At 40.8% G+C, this 16,610-nt stretch overlaps 1 protein-coding gene across 3 annotated transcripts in view; it reads right to left on the reverse strand.

Moving 5' to 3' along the window:
* The window catches only part of LOC119659414 (integrator complex subunit 11 homolog), a 356,139-nt gene that overhangs the window by 220,036 nt on the left and 119,493 nt on the right, over positions 1-16,610 (reverse strand). For 2 of the 3 annotated variants that reach the window (XM_038067489.1, XM_038067488.1), the window contains exon 3: positions 13,074-13,111. The exons of the other annotated variant lie outside the window; for it this stretch is intronic. The gene's annotated coding sequence lies outside the window, so the exon portion shown is untranslated. The remainder of the gene's footprint in view (positions 1-13,073; positions 13,112-16,610) is intronic. 3 annotated transcript variants of the gene reach the window in all.

Below are 16,610 nucleotides of genomic sequence, written 5' to 3' on the forward strand. Positions count from 1 at the left end.
AGGATCTAGGCGAATGAGGGTCGGCGTATCTACGACAAAATGTATGCAATCTGGGAGTTTATTGTACTTCGACGGCAACTAGCACGCAGAAGGGCAAAAGAGATAGAGCGAGGCACAAATTGGCCGCTGGACCTACCGTACCATTCCACACATTCGACGATGAATTGAAGGGAGCCATGGGAAACTAAGCTTCACACAGTTTTTAAGTGGACATGGAGGTTATCGGGCTTATCTACATCGATTTGGATACGGTGAGTCACCATGCTGTCCAAGATGTGGTAACGTGGCTAATAATGCGGAGTATGTTGTATTTGAGTGCCCGAGGTTTACAGCGCACCGAACTAGGCTGGAGGCGATGGCAGACAGGCGTTTAACAACTGAAAATATAGTGAAGTTTATGTCGAAGTCAACGAAGGCTTGGAATCAAGTTGCAATTGAGCTGAAAATGATTCACCAACAGCAAGGCACGAAGAACTGCGAAGAAAGCAAAAAAGGGAGAGAACAATAATGAGCCGCAGTTAAGAACTGATCCAGCGTCGCGATGCAATGCTTATAGCAGTCCCGTGGGGAGAGTGGAAGAAGGATGTGGTTTTAGTGAAGAGGAGTCTCACATAACTGCATTGCAGGAGCCAGCAGTAGGTTTTGAATCTTTCTACCTTCCAACGATGGAAAAAAAAAACAGATAGACAGACAGTAAACCGATTTTAATAAGGTTTTGTGTAAAACAACCAGACCCATTAATTGCTAAGTTAGGTTTCTAAGGAAGGATAATTTTGACTGTGGCTTTGAATTAAAACAGGGCTTCTTGCTTATAAATATATGAATAGCTCATTATGTATGAATTTATATAAAATATCGATTGGCGTTCTTAAAACTGACCGCGATACCATTATACCTCAATTTAATATTGGTTATGGAAGGTATAAACATCATCAATTTTCCAAAATTTCAAGTACAGAGAGTGAAAACTAAGTGGAAATTATTCCATCTACAAAACTTTCTCCTCAGTTTGACAATAAAGTCGTAATTTTACACTCAATTTCAAAATATCACCATTGGGATCACTATCGATGATTGATGCCCTTATTTCCTCTTTCTCTACGGAAAAGAAAACCCAAGCTTGGATCAGTACAAAAACCATGCGCCTCACCCGCAGAGATGTTTAATTTTCCATCATCTCAACCCGGGCCTAATGTCCGAAACACCCGGGACTTAAAAGAAAATTAATTATATGTTCCTGTATAAACATTTCACGTGTACGATAATGAACCCTAATAGCGCCCGCAGCTTTCATTTCGTTTTTGGGTTTTTACTTATAATTTTTATTTGTACAAATTCTTGAGTCTTGAATATGTTATGCCCGAAAAATACAGATAATCGGTAATAATCGAAACGAATAATATGGGTCAATGCGGAAATGCGGAATGGTGTTGTGGCTAAGCTGTTCGCGGTTGCATGTAATATGAGCAGCTTTGGGAGTTAATGGAGATGAAAGGAAAGTAAGTATAAAGATAAAGTACAGAAGAATGAATAATGGCGACAGTAGTGATGAGGCATTAAAAAGTTATTGATACGCATTAAAATGCGCTTCATGGTCAAATTGTTTTCCTGAGTTTTTTTTGCTTGCTGTCTACCTCCGACTACGACTAAAGAAAGAAAGTACATTATTGTCAAGCGGATCTTGCGGGTTTAAGTAACATCTGCTAGGCAGTTGAGATAATTAGTTGCATGCAGAAGATTGGTAGTGCAGGATTATTATTGTTATTCTGTTAAGAGAAAGTCGCACCACGTCCTTACTTCCAGATCTTTCAACTGTGCACCTGATATTAAGTGTTCTCCTAGATGCCTCGACCTACTTTGTACGAGTGCCGGACATTGTCCAAGGATGTGTATCCACTCCGCACAAAACCTGCAGGCAGTGTCCGTAGATATCCCTAGCCTGCATAGGTGATAGTTTAGCCGACAGTGACCAGTGAGAATTCCCACTATGATTCGAAGGTTCTTTTTGCTGAAGTTTAAGAAATCCTTTGGGCGCATGGGTTCGCATCCCCCAATAAGCACCCTGGACTGCTCCATTCCTGGTAAGCCCGCACAGTATAGTTCCCTCAAACATCCCTCTTCATTTTCTATTGTCATAGCCATGAAACCGTTTTCGATTCCACAGAAGGGTTCTGGCCCGTGTAAAGGCATCCCTGCTCCCTTCTTGGCTAGTTCGTCCGCTGCCTAATTGTCTTCAAACCCAGCATGATCTGCAACCCAGAGTATCCAGACCTTGTTGGACGAGCCGAGTGTATTCAATCTCTGAAGGCATTCCCACACCAATTTGGAGTTCACCTGGTTGGACCTAAATGCCTTTATCGCCGCTTAGTTATCGGTGAGAATAGCTATGTTCTGCCCCCTGTAGTTCCTTTGCGGATTGAAGGAGGCACATTTGTCTATGGCGTATATTTCCGCCTAGAATATCCTAGTGTACCTGCCCATTGGCTCAAAGTATATTTTGCTTGGACCAATGACACAGGCACCCGTTCCCTCTGCTGTCAGGGATCCCTCAGTGTACCGAGTAATCAGTTGCTGTTTTAAGCCGTATGTCCCAGCCATGCTCTCCCAGTTTGCATTGTTACTCCAACATGTTTGAAACTTCTTTTCAAAGTGAAACCTCGTTGTCATGTTATCTCTTGGTATCAGTAATTCAGGATACCGCCTAGAAAGAATATTCATCTTCTTTCGGTTTAGGCGGCTCCCCGCCTCACTGATCCTCCCGGCCATCCTGAATGTTCCCCTCCTTCCATCTGTATGTGCAGTTGGAGAGAGGTTAATCCCCGAAGGACCTTCAAGGTCGGGCCGTCGGGCATGTCCTCATTGCACTACTGATACACACGCAAGCCAGTCTTTGGAGTTCGGTTCTTTCTGCCCAGATTACCGCTCCATAAGTAATGATTGGCCTTACTATTGCAGTATATATCCAAACTAGTATCATCGGGCTGCAACCCGTTTTTTCCTGCTAAGGACCTACAAATCATCAGAGCCCTCGTGACTTTCCGAGAAATGTTTCCGACATGTGTCTTCCAGAGTAATGTTCGGTCTAGCGTGATTCGCAAAAATTTGACCTTTGTTTCTCATTTCAGCGCCATGTCATGTAATCTTATAGCTCTCAGATGATCAAGTTTGTGTCTAGTGAATGGTACCATGATGGTTTTGGCTAGATTGATCCGCACTCCCACCTTCCTGCAGCAGACACTAGTAACCCTTAATTTAGTTTGGATTATTTTATATAGGGTATCCCCATATTTGCCCCTACAGATTAAGACAATGTCGTTCACGTAACCCTGGACCTATATTTCAGTATTTGTTAGTACTTCCAGGATTTGTCCACTACCTTGGATTAGTGCTGGGAAAATGCCATCTTCTCCGGATGATTTCAGTGGTTTAAAAGTTCTCACTCACTTTGCTAATTTCCAATTCTCCTTCCTTCCCCTTTTATTCGTTGTTGTCGCCGAGGCGGAATGTTGTCGCCTGCCGCCGTAGGGTTGGACCCCGGGAAATCAGTTCTGAGAAGCAGGTGTACTCTGTCCTCCTTATTCTCGGTAAATGTTCCATATTCCTTCATCAAACCGACAGAGGATACTGCCCCGTCTTTAGCTACAGCCAATCCCATAGTGCAGGATAATAATTATGCCAATTTTTTGGATTATTTCGAAGGATATATATTTTATTCTAGTATATTTTCGAAGCTTATTGAATTAGGCTTATGCGGTCAGGAAATATTTGGTTGTTGCACATGAAATGGCCGATTTGGCAATGAAGTGAAGTTAGTTGCGATTTTGCTGTATCAAACCACCACCAGTTGTCGCTGTTAGATAATGAAGTATAAATACTCCTACATTTAATCAAGGAGTCATTTCAGTGACGATCGTTGTGATAACATAAATTGAAAGGAAAAAAGAATGGAAAAGAGCCAAGAACGTATACTTTTTCTGTATGAATTCAAACTCGGTCATAAAGCGACCAAGAACATTAACAGCGCATTTGGAGCTGATACGGTAAGCGAACGAACCCCATGGCGGTGGTTCGAAAAATTCCGGTCAGGCGACGTAAATCTTCACAGTGAGCCACCTGGACTCCCAGGACCATCGATTAACAACGACCAACTACGTTTGCTAGTCGAATCCGACACACGTCAGCCTGTGAGAAACATTGCAGAGAAACTAGGCCTACACTATTCGACAGTTTCTCGGCACTTCCAATAACTTGGAAATGAAAAAGCTCGACAAATGGTTTCCACATGCCCTTACGGAGCAAAACATGGCGCATCGAATGGAAATTTCCAGTTCTTTACTCACCCGGAACAGAAGCGATTCCTTTTTGCACAGAATAGTGAGATGTGACGAAAAGTCGATATTATACGACAATCGCCGCCGATCAGCACAATGGCTCGATGAGCCACCGAAGCATATTCCGAAACCGAGCATGCATCCGAAGTAGGTAATGGTGACTGTTTGGTGGTCTACAGCTGGAGTTATCTACTATTCATTTTTGGCACCTGGAGAAACGATAAATACTTCAGCCACCACATTCACCGGACCTTTCGCCAACCGACTACCACTTTTTTAAGCAATTGGGGCATTTTTTGGCGGAAAAACAATTTAGGAACGAAGAGGCTGTCAAAATTGCCTCCAACGAATTTATCAATACCCGACAGTTGGACTCCTACGAAACTGGCATACATGCTCTTGAATCTCGGGACTGGCACCTATTTTGATTAAATAAATAAATGTTTGTAAGCTTTACAGTCATTTCAAATTTTAGTACCAAAACTGCCATTTCATTTGCAACAACCTAATATCTTCAATGCGGTCCATTCAGTGGAAACAGAACGGTGATCTGTTGATTTTATCAGGCTAGGATGTCTGACATAACATCGCATGTTTATTGGGAATAGTTCTCATGAATACCATTTGAATCTTTCAATGCCTTGTTCAACATTACCAAGATTTTTTCTCTTCTGACGAAGAAGTACAAGCACCTGTTCATGAATACTGTAGCCAAAATCTTATGAAAACTGAAACTATTAACTAGTTTACTGTTTTCAGATACTATTAGAAACTAGGGTTATTATAAAGAAAAAATTGTAATTTTCTTCGAAATCGCTGAAATAAATAAATACTTGCTAACAAGATCGAGCTCAATCCTAAACACATTGACCTAAACCTCATTAAACTTTGCGAAGCAAATGAGGTATGTCTTCTGCAGATGCTACAATATTATATTAATATCTAGCAAGAAAAACACGTGAATGCAGAATTGAGGATCAGGGCGCGTTTTTCTTCCAGAAGAAGCGGGTCTAATCAGCGGATCTCCCGTTAGGACAGAAAGGGAAATCCGGGTCAAGTGTGTACAAAATTTTAACTAATTTACCAGCAACATGCACTCAGCTATTCAACCAACAAATCCAACTAAACGATGAAAGATAATGGTGAATAATTGATTTTAAAATTCAATTTTCACATATTAATGTCTTCTCAAGGTTGCGTGCTGGTTAACACTAATGAAAAGTGAGAGAGATGCTCCGATGAGCCAGGCATACCAGCAATCATTCAAGTAAACCAAATATTTGGAAACTGAAATGATTTTCTTCTTCATATTTAAGACCGTACGTGATAATTCATGGCAGCTGCAGAAATTTTGTTTTCATTAACAGTAGTCGGACACCGGTTGAAATTTACATTAGCGGAAACCTGCTTCTGGCTCATTGCCATAAGCGCCAGCCAGAAGCGGGAAAATTGAAGCATGGTGAAAACATATAATCTTTTTTTTTCTTCTAACTTGCTGGAATATGCTAGATGATAAGTGGTGCTGCTTTTGTATTTTCTACTATTACCTCTAGACAATCTGTTATCTGTTGTGGTTATTTTGGATACTTCCCCAGTAGCTATTAACCTAAATGTATCCTACCGGGCTAACCTCTTCTGCATGTTTCACGTTTCTGAAAATTCAAAGTAAGATTCAGATGATGGAGGAAGACCCACACCTAGTTGAGGTGCTATAGCATGAATTCTCATATTGTTGAAAATTAGTCATGTAAATATGGAGACTTTATAGCACTTTCTTCGTGCAGATACTTTCTAGCTAGAAGTGAAAATGACTGAGAGTTATTATTGTGAATTAGAGATAAATAGATGGCCTGGAACTAGATTTGTATCTCTTTTATTCTAGTGTACCATTTTCATTGGAGTTTGGGTTAAATTTTCCAGAGAAGTTAGTGAATTTGAGATTGTTAAGTGGCATAAATGGGAAGGTGTTCTGTTAGATTTAGGAACCTACTTTCTGAAGAAATTATACTAAGAAGCGTAAATTTATGTTTTCCATTTCGTGTTCGAACAAATATAATGTGATGAAAGATACCTGGAATAGTAGGACTACTAACGTATGTGTACGGTAGTGTAATATCTTGTGATTGAACTTGATTATGTGCTATCAGAAGAGAAGTATTTCTCGAGGCCCAGATACACCAGCGCAATACAGGGAGATAAGGGACTTCATAAAACATCCAGGTTTATTATAAATGCGGCTTAACGTGGGTTATAAAATTGAGAACGTCTGCGAAAATGTTGAAAGGATAGATTTGGAAGGGGCAAAATTTATTCTTCTTAAAAAAATGCGGATTTGATGAAAGATAACGAAGGTGAAGCGAACAGGAATTAATATACTTTAAAAGAAGATATTGGCGACAGTGAACAGAACGTAATGAGCAAACAAACCTTTTTGGTCTGCAATATCTGTACTATGCATAAGTTGATCAGATATCTCACGAAAAAATTAGGTGGTGTACAATAACTACAGCGAGTAATCGCGATGATCATCTCAAATTAAATACGCCACATAGCTCATTCCCTCTCCTACTCCTGTTCCTCGTCCCAGCAAATCTATTCTATTTTTGCTACTTTCATTTTCCCCTTCTTTTTAAGCTAAATCAATTTATTTTCAATTCGCCTCAAGAAGGGGATGAAAATGATATGATATCTGTTGAATAGTGAACCTAACTAATATGCATCTCTTTTTGAAGTAAAGCTTTCAGACACCTAAAGTCAACATACCCTGATCTGTTCACCACAAATCTGCACTGGTTTCCATTCCTTAGTTCCGTAAAATATCATGCTCAAATGAACATTTGCGGCTCAAAGGAAAAACCGAGATTTGAATTCTTCAATTTGTAAGTTCTGCCAAAGTCTTGCTCACTTACACCGCTTGAAGACCATTTAAGCTATTATCTTTGCGACGTTCCCAATACGCAAATGCCCCTCCAATAGTCACACTTAAGGCGAGTGACTTTCTTCTGAATGTTCTTCCACTCATTGAGGAAGATCTCAGATTCTCAGATTAACCCACGAAGAGAAGGGACAACTCTGATGGTAGTAGCAACGGTGGACTATTCAGCAGGAAGACCGTCAATCGCAGTGCCCTTGCACCAGTTAAGCCTATTAATGGTCAAGAAGATTTAATTTCTTTTGGAAGAAGCAGTCCGTATCCGTATCGTCCTGTGACTAGCCCTCACAAGAGCATCGAAAATCATGCGACTGCTTCCAAGTTGTACGGTATACGGTAGCGAAATCCCTGTTATTTGCGGCAGCTTCTGCCCTCCTGACCAGCTCAATAACAAATTCCCTTCTATCACGGTGCAGTCTGTACTTCTCGACATTTGTTATGGTACCGGAGATTTAGCCAATCACGTTCGATTCCACTTGCAACGGCAATAAGAGCCTTGAATTCATTACGCTCGTCGATCTAATTTTAAGTATTCGAGTTTAGTCAGATTTTATGATACAGCTTCAGGACGTGGTCAACAACTCACACCGGAAGGAAGAGCACGCCAAATTCCACATATTTTCCGGTCACCAAAGCCGTGTTTTCTCATTATACTTTCGAGCGTGGTGCTGTCAAAGTCAACTTGGCATCCAGATTACACATCACGATCATAATGCAACCTTGTTTTCCCTGGACTGTATTGGGTTGCTCATAGAAAGCCTCCTTTTCTCCTGCATAGGAAATTTCCTTTTATGCATAACGCTGCACTACCGAAATGTTGCTCATCCTGAATTACAATTTCGCAGTTAATATTCTGTTTAGTATCGACGGCTAGTGGATGTGGTAAGGATAATCTGACTCTGGATTTATACTAAGGAAAGGATAATTCTGACTCTGGATTTATACTTACTTCCAGCAGGGTTCGCAGTGCATAAAAGCACACAGGCTCTCCAAAGTTTCATGTTATTACATCGCTTAACTTCAGAACCCTGGTCTGAACCGAAGCATGGTAGCCGTGTCCGAGGTAAAGGAAGTTCGCGAATTGCAAGTTTCTAGTCTAATCTCCCATCCTCCTTCGCTTTTTTCGCCAAGCGGAGAATACTTTGAGTGGATTTTCATTTCGTAGCAGCAAGGAAGTCAGCATAAGGTAGTCAACAGCACAGCGGGGCGACGATACAATTAGTCCGAAAAGAGCTTCTGGCGGTTTCTAGCAAAGCCAGCCATACAATTCCGAAATTTTATTCGAAGCTGGAATAGGTACGGAAGATCGATTGCGAGATGTACAAACTTACTCCAGCGTTCTCGTGGGAGGCGTAACATAGGTATTGCAGACATTGAGAGGAAAATTAAAGTGACCACCATTATTTTAAACTAACAGAAAATATTGAAATATCCGAGAAAGAATACGTTTTCCATGGTAACCCGCACTACTGGTTCTCCACAATATACGATTATCTGGTTCCTTACAATAGATATCACGCGATCGTCTTGGGAATATATGAAGGTCCTGTGGGTTTAACGTACACCGACACCTTTCATGTAGGGATGGACACCGATTGATTTAGAGACCACAATCAGAGGCTGACTGTAGCTAGCACCACCTAACTGGTTTATACTGAGTGTAGGCTTCATCCCAGTAGTTGCGAGTAGAGTACAGCGCTCGAGTTTTCAGCGCACATCCACGCTCGGATTTGATCATAAGCAACATGAAACTCCCACAAGGAGATCAACTGAAAATAATCAAGCCAAGAGGACTTCCCCTAGGAATTATCCTATGCAATTAGAGGGCCATCTCGATTTCCATTGAACCAGATAACTTCCGGTCATGCATCGTAACAAGAATCACCCTAGATGGGTCATTTGAAGATGGGGGTCTGATCGCCCTCCTCGAGTACAATCCGACACTCTGACACTGCCAACGGGAACCATCCCAATCCGGAAGATCGCAATGAAACCTTTCCACCAGTCAACAGCCGCTCTGCAGGCAATAAAATACATAGCATGTTACAAGATAACACACAAAACACAAGAAGCTGGCCCACCATGGTCACTATGGGCAATTGCTCTTCATATTGCAGATGAAGTAACGTACAGGAATTCCCTTCTTCGTAGAAAGGCTATGAGCGTGTATGCATTAGGACAACGAAGCGTACCAATGTTAACAAAGCACTACCTAAAATCAAAGATACTGTTCACTATCTGAACGCCTATGTGGTCCGAATTGCAAATGTTACAGTACGCTGGATAGGTGCAGAGGACGTGAAACCTGATTGGAGACAAGATTCCGCAAGGAAGAAATTCATCCAAGCTACCATGCGCCGTTAGAAAGAAACCAAGTTTTGACAGAAATTCCTCTGGCAAACACACTCATAACATGCTCATCTGTGGACCGAAATTTACCAGATACGTTGCAACTGAGTCGCCGCTTACATATTACAATCTTACCTAACAAGAGGGCAACCAACAACAAAATTTCATCTAACAACCTTTTGACCGAAGGCGGTCCTAACCGTTTCGCAGGAAAGGAAGGCTCCTCCTAATTCTGTAGACCATGACACGCTTATCCACGTCTAGATCAAGAAGAGGAACATCCAATAATACCTGCATCTCGTCGGTAGAAAGCGTGCGACACGACAACAATGGCTGTCGCTGACAGGTGTAGAACAGTTTTCTCCCCTACATGGTCATGGCAAACTCGTACGACAGAGAGCACCCGCACGTAGAGCATGCAAGGAAGATATAAGGATTAAGCAGTTCTCCTGCTTAGATCCTATTTACACTTCATGACACGCCTCACATATATACCAACTTGGTTAAACGCTGCCAATTGTGACTCTTAAGTATATTACTTTCCGCTGGTATTTTAAATTTGCTCCGTACAATTTAACTGCGGATGAGGAAGGTTGCCTTTCAGCAACATCGCCATAGTCTTTCCCATTGAGACCGCGACACCGACTTTCAAAGACGCTTAGACGAGATACATGTACTGATTTCCCCCCTGCTTGGGGTCAACTCGACTGTTCCCCCAAACAAGGATGAGGAGATCATTCGCGTCCCATGATCCCTGTAGTCAGCCAAATTAATCCATACGCGCTTATTGACGCCTTGGAGGGATGTCTTAGTTCCTGGCAGCCTGTCACTCACGAAGTTTCGACAACACAGATAATCAACTTAGGCAGTTAAATACACCTTTGAAATCTATAAAGATTCCAAGGAAGTACTTGTTTGCACAACTGGCAACAAAGTTTTTCGCATGTATTAAGGCCTGACGACAGATGGGATATTTTCATCTGCTGTCGCTAGACAGTAATCCTCTCCAGGATCTTACGAAAGATCGGAAGAAGATATAAGATCTTGTACGCCCAATGGCCACTTCTATCCTTCTCTGGCAACTCAACAACTGTTTATATGACGAAGCACCTCGCCCGCAAGCGATTCTAAGTTGCCCCACATAAACACAGGGCTTAGCAACACTGTGCAGTAAGCATTCGTCCACCACGTGGCATGCTTCGGAGCCCTCTGTGGGAGTTTCTTCAGCATCTCATCATTCACATATTCATTCATTCGAATTCACAAGCACAAGCACTCAGAATGGGAAGCGTAACAGGCTAACTTTTGCATCCGAGCAACATATGTCACCCAATTATATCGGAGTAAATGGGGGATTAATGCTCGCATTCACACCACTATTGGGGAGAGTGGTCATTCACATTGCATCCAACCAACAATCTCTCTGACTGGGCAAACGTCTTTGCTGCAAAATCCACACGTCTAACGTCAACATCACTGACGCCCCTGGTCTAGGGAAAGTAGGAGGATTTTCAAGCAAGCGTTAGTGGATGACCTACAGCTGTTACAGCTGGTGACTCCGAAATTGCAAAATTACAAATCGCCACATTTCTGATTCGATTGGATAGTTCAGTTCACTTAATTGACAATGGACAGGTTGGATATTGGCATGCCAGACCGCCGCAGCAAAGAATATGGAATGAAAGCAACTTCTAGCTCCACTAAAAGGCAGGCCCAGCGTTTGTACCATCAGAAAAACTTCTTCTGATTTTAACAACGGAATGGTCAACATCGCTAACTAAGAAGAGTGCATTCTCCGAGGAGTATTGTAGACGTGAGCTGACAGGACTTCAAACTGGATGATTTTAATGATTAATATATTCCTGCTCCCTTAATTCAAAATCCAGAGACTAAGTTAGGTCAACAGAATCAAATATTGCTCAAATGATTACCAAATAAAGTTTTAATGCAATTCCTATTACATTGATATTCCAAAAATCATATTTGAAAAATACACACCTCCATTTCTAAAATGAGCATATTTCAATAATGGTATTTCTCCTGACAAAGCGAATGTGCAAAGCAATTACATAACAACATATGTAATTTTTCAAAGCAAATTACAATTCAACTGCTACCCACATAATAAACACTGAACCAGAAATAAATTTATTTCGTTTAAAAATGAAATTTATCTGGAACTGTAAAATTACCACTTCACCGTGATTTTTATTCCGCCAACATAACCCATGTTTGCAGCTAAGTTTGAACTCACTCAGATACTTTCAGTTCAATTTAATTTCATTCCGCATATACACGTTAGTAGCATACACAACACATGTGGGTAAGTAAGTAAGTATGAACCTCTGCCAAAATAAAACGGACCATGGAAGCCATAACAAATTATCTAGTTCATTACGTTGGATGCAAAACCTCGGCAACTCTTCCATTGCCCTAAGAAGAACTACAATCGTAGCGTAAATATCTGGTACGAAAAAAGGCCCAAGCTGTCACAGGTAAATTGGATCAGATAGATTCAAGGCTGTTATATGTGTGGACTGTGCAGCAGTCCATGGCTAGTGTATTGAATATAAATGTTTTCCGCGACGATGACGCTAACCATCTCTAATTGCACATACGAAATCTAATTACCTAACCGTTAGATCGTTGGAGAGCAAACAACAAATTGCTCTGAATTGGTCCAGAGGGGCCAGCATTTAGATATGGAGCGCACTTCATACATTGTATTGTATCTAGGAAAATTATGAGCATGCAGCCAAGATGAAGGAAGATACCCATTTTAGGTTCTGTAGTGCAATCAATGGCTTTTCTTTTGATATGAGCACGTATGAGGATGTAATAAGAAGATACAAGTACAGATGGTGAACAGAAGTTCTGGAACAATGGACAACAGAGGACTTAAAACAAGTCAGAAAATATTTAAATACTCTAACAGAATCTGAACTTATTGAATGTTCAACAACCCTAGAACTTGCCCAATACGCAATTGGTAGTGAGGGCGAAACTGCAGCGATTATTATAAAGCTCGTGCTTTGTAAAGAGAGAAATTTGAGATATCACCATGCATTCCATAAACACAATTAACGTAATGGCTATCGACAAAAAGAGGGTGTAAATGTGTACAGCCCAGCTGCAAATTGAATAGTAACTTTCTCGGACCTACTCGTACATACTTTGTTATGAGGTATCAAATTATTGTCGTCAAAACTGGGTCATATAAAGTCCGATTTATGATCAAACAAAATCCGATGTCTGGTTTTCCTATCACCAGCAAATGAACTGAATTGGACTAGGCTCTAGGAAAGTTAACGTTTTGAAACAGAAGCAGAAATTGGACCCCATATGTCATGTATCAAATTTGAGTGTTTTTATTAAATATTCTCTGATTTTTGTTTCACGTCGGAAGAAATTGACCTGCAGATGTGTTGATTAATATAATTTGTAAACGATAATTTACTTACACAACACTTTGAGTGATTGCATTGGGTTGAACGCCTACCTGCAAATAAAAAAGGATACTGGTTAGTTTAAACGTCACTTTAAAAAGTTAGAATCTAAACTATCAAATATACAAATAAACTTTCAGCCCATAGACCGCAGGCTAGGAAAATCACTTTTAGTATGAGAGAAGAGTGACCTAGTTATGGAACATTATAGACCCAATCATGAAAAGGCCACATCATATGGAAAAATGCATGCTGCGTTTAGAGAAGGATTCAAAAAATCAATGAAGTCATCCAAAGTTTCGAAATTCGGAGAAGGTATATAAATGGATGCCGTTTACCACTTGGTGAGTATTGCGCGTCAATCCCACCCACGCGCCATCACTCGTAATTCGTTGAAATGCGCTTCAGCTCTTACCAAGATTTTCCAAAAAAGCAGCATTCCTCCTCTACTGTTCTGCGTCGAGCGCTCTTGGGACGGCCCACTCGACCATCTTGGGAACCAAGCATCGACTCTCCCAAAAATGTTAGGAGAACAAATTTGATTACTAAATAGCTAGACCTCCTCTATCTCTCGAGCTAATGAACATCTTCAATTTCACATAACATCAAAAACTGATAAGAAAGCTGGAAATTGAAAAAAATGGTTTTCAATGATTGCCAAAACATTTAATACGGCAGGATAGGTTAAGGTTTCACACATCTGTTCCTCCATGCTAAATATAAGTTCGCTCACTGGAAAGGCTGAAGTCATTCGGAAGAGCCGTAGCGATATCGGCACTCAGCAAGAAACTCAATGGTGGTGTACCAAGAGCTGCGATTTAGAATATGAACGCGATAATAATGGCTATAAGCTCCTCTAGTTTGGCCTTTAAAGTGTCAAAATTAACTTCTCCGAGAATAAACAAAAATATGACGATAGTAACAAAAGATTTAAGAGAGACTTAACTTGACTTGAGGACTTGCTAGCACTGATGAAGGGAATAAGTGGTTCCAGAAACAAGTCTGTGAAGTGAAGACTTCGTCAGTATACTGGTCACTTTGAAACAGGGAAACTTCGCTCGACTCCTTAAGCTTTTTAGAAGCTCTTGCATTTTAAGAGGCATCTTTAATCGGAAACGTGGTTTCGGGGATCGAAGTTAACAACATCTAAAGGCAGAGCGTTATTATATATCAGAAAAGGCACAAAATTTTAATTTCAATTCCTGAGGTAAACCACAATACAGACCGACTGTTTTAGTGTTAGTCAGCAAGAAAGTACACTCAAGAAACTAAACACGTTTGAGGAAAAAATCGAATAGCTTACAATAAAAATACAAGAGGCAGCTTCGAAAATCGCTTACACTCATTTTGGACTAAATAAGAAATATTCTGGCTGTCCTGAGGAAGTCAATGAAACTCGAAAATTCTACGAAAGGTGTCGTACACCGGAAGGAGAAATAGTCTTAAGCTTCTTGTCTGAAATTTTAATAACCTTATTTAGCAAACCCAAGGATGAGTCTTTTGGCAGATGTGTTACCAATCTGAAAGCACAAAAAAAAAACTCGAGCGTCTATAAGCCTAACCCCACTCCAAAAAGCTGATCATTACTTAATTCGGTGTGCAAAACTGAATGAGCCGAGGTAACAAAGTAAAGCAAAGCTCTTGACTACGAAATCATTGCAGGGAGGATATTCAAACAATTACTAGAAATGGGCCTAATCAAGTTGCTACAAATAATGAACGCAGCGTTCAGGTTAACATACGCTCCTCGACAATGGAAAGTGGGCGAAGTTATATTGATTCCTAAATGAGGGAAATATGTAAGTAATATGAATTGGTATGGGCCAATATTGCTACTCCCTACTACGCCAGAGAAGCCACATCCTAAGAACTTTAGCTAATCATTATGAGTCCAAACCTTATTTCAGCTCACCAACTTTGTTTTACTTTGTTTGAGGGTTGTGGTCCTAAGTTCGCATCCAGTTGATGTCGGGGCGGATCAATTGAGAAGGAACTTTCCTCCACATTTGTGGTCCACGGAATCTCGTTCTAAATCATTCCACAGTTCAGTGGATACACCGTATCACGAATATGATTGAAAAACCAATACAAAACAAGGAACTGTAGACAAGACGAGGAAAGTATGACAGTTCAATTAAGAAAAACGCACTCTAAAAGGAGGAAATGTCAGATGGCAGACAAAAACAGATCTACTGGTTGTTAGGGAGGAATTCCCAACTCATCATTGGCAACAAGCTATTAATTTGTAAATAGATCATGAAGTCAATATTTACGTCATGGGAGCGAGGAGCAGAGGAGAGTTAAGCGCAATGACTTACTATCACAAAGGACAAACTGCTATAGGACTAAAGCATTTGAGGAAGAGTCAATTCCACAGCAAAACCAAACAAGGTACTGAAATTGACAACATTCTATAAATACTTTACAATACGGACCTGAAATATGAAAAGGAAACTACTGGATAGGAAAACTCTGAGCCGTAGCATATCGAGAGAGAATTTTAATGAATAAAAGTCAGGGAACATAACTTTGGGATTAATCTTTGGAGAAGTTCCACCTCTTATGAAAACTTTGAGAATTTCCACAATTTAAAAAAAAAACCGAGCAATTGTTGTGTGTGGTGAGTGGAGCTTACTATTTTGTCTCAACTAATCGCATGACTTATCTCTTTACCGTATATGCACCATAAGTGCTCGACGCAAAGACTTGTAACGTGCCTTCAGAGGATCATACCATCATCGCAGCAGACATGTCGGCAAAAGGGCGGAACACACTGGCCTGCTCCGTGAAATGACGTACGTGACTGACGACAATTACCCACAAGGCGGCCTAACGCAATGCTCGAAGTTATCAAGTTTCTTAAGTATTTCGTTAACCAAGATTTTTGGCTAAAGATCCGAGAGAGGCAACAAATTGACACATTGAAAAGAGTCCGTATCGAAAAGCGAAGAAACCTAGAGTTGTTATCCGAGCAACCCACTACAAAAATGCTTACGACAAGCTGGATATTTGGGGTGGTATGAAAGATCTGTATCGACTTGTGGATAGCTAGTACGAGGGCTATTCTGCTGCGTTAATTATGAGAATAGTTTACTCATCATTGAAGCGCGGCGGACAGATGACGGGAATACTTCGTGCGATTTCCAGCTGAAAAACCTCTACTAGAAGTTATTCAAATATCCAGTACGATTCCGCAGAAGAGGCTACCTATGCAACTCCGATACCAACTCACTCCGAATTGGGGCATTTTTAACATCCACACCAAATTTGAAAGCACCTCCAACCCATATTGAACGTCTAGTCAACGAAAAAAGCAGTCCAAAGTGGGAATTATCGAAATGTAAAGAACGTTAATCTCCGCGTGATAAGTCAAAATTATATGTTGCGAAAAGGCTCTTAGGAAAGCTGTACAACACCTTCTAAACCAATATTCAACGAAACAAGCCGATTACTTCTTGCGGATAGTGACAAAAAAATAACTAAGTAGGCAGGAAAAAAGAAACAAACCACCTGCCTTCGCTCCACATTGTCGTACTTAAACTCAAAACTAAA

The sequence above is a fragment of the Hermetia illucens genome, chromosome 6, assembly GCF_905115235.1.
Source record: "Hermetia illucens chromosome 6, iHerIll2.2.curated.20191125, whole genome shotgun sequence".
NCBI lineage: Eukaryota > Metazoa > Arthropoda > Insecta > Diptera > Stratiomyidae > Hermetia > Hermetia illucens.